Genomic DNA, 883 nt, shown 5'->3' with positions numbered 1-883 from the left:
TGCAAGCAAAGATCTTGAAAAGGCAGTGTTGTAATTAAAATCTGTACTTAGTCTAAAATTGGAAGAAAAGAATAAGTACTATTTTTCTCCTTGAGGTATAGTTTATAAAAATGAACCCACCTTAATGTCTTCAAGCAGTCTGACATTGTAAAAATACCTAGATTTCATGAAAAATGTACTGTCTAGTAAAAGTGAGACAGAGCTGCAGTATCTATTCAGTGAGTTAATTTTGTGGGGATTATTTAATTTTTTATTTAGGTCTTTACAATTTAAATCTTTCTTGGTTTAATTGACTTTTACTTCTCTAACTGCTCTTAATCCTATGCCTCTGACAGGCATGTATGGCACTGCATATGGCATCTCCTCATTATTTAAATACAATCTGTCTATAGCCCTATCTTGCAAATGAAATTCCTGCAAAAGCATGTGAGAATTTTGGGTGACAAGTATCATCTTTATAAGCCACATTCCAGGACATTGCCAATGTATTTGGCATGAAAACAAATGTGCTGGTTCCCTGAACATGGTGCACCACCATGATTATACAGAGCTCAGTGTCAGACAGTAAGCATTACAGCCAGCCTGGAGGTATTGGATTGAAAGCAGTTACCTGATATCCACTTTTGATACATAAAGGTCCCTTTAAGTAATTGAGTACTTTTCTCCATATTAATGGTTAGCAGAGAACATTGTGTCAGATTAACTTCCAAAAAATGGAAGGAACTTGAAAAAACATCTATCTTGTTTACTCATTTATTAGGTGTTATTACCAATGTTGCCTTGGAAGTTGTTCATTTCATAAGGCCCAATCATTTCATAAAATAAAAGCTTCAAATGGGGTGGGGGTATAACCAATATACCTTAGAGCCACTCAAATTGACAG

The sequence above is a fragment of the Penaeus monodon genome, chromosome 22 (assembly GCF_015228065.2).
Source record: "Penaeus monodon isolate SGIC_2016 chromosome 22, NSTDA_Pmon_1, whole genome shotgun sequence".
NCBI lineage: Eukaryota > Metazoa > Arthropoda > Malacostraca > Decapoda > Penaeidae > Penaeus > Penaeus monodon.
This window is presented reverse-complemented; position numbering follows the sequence as displayed.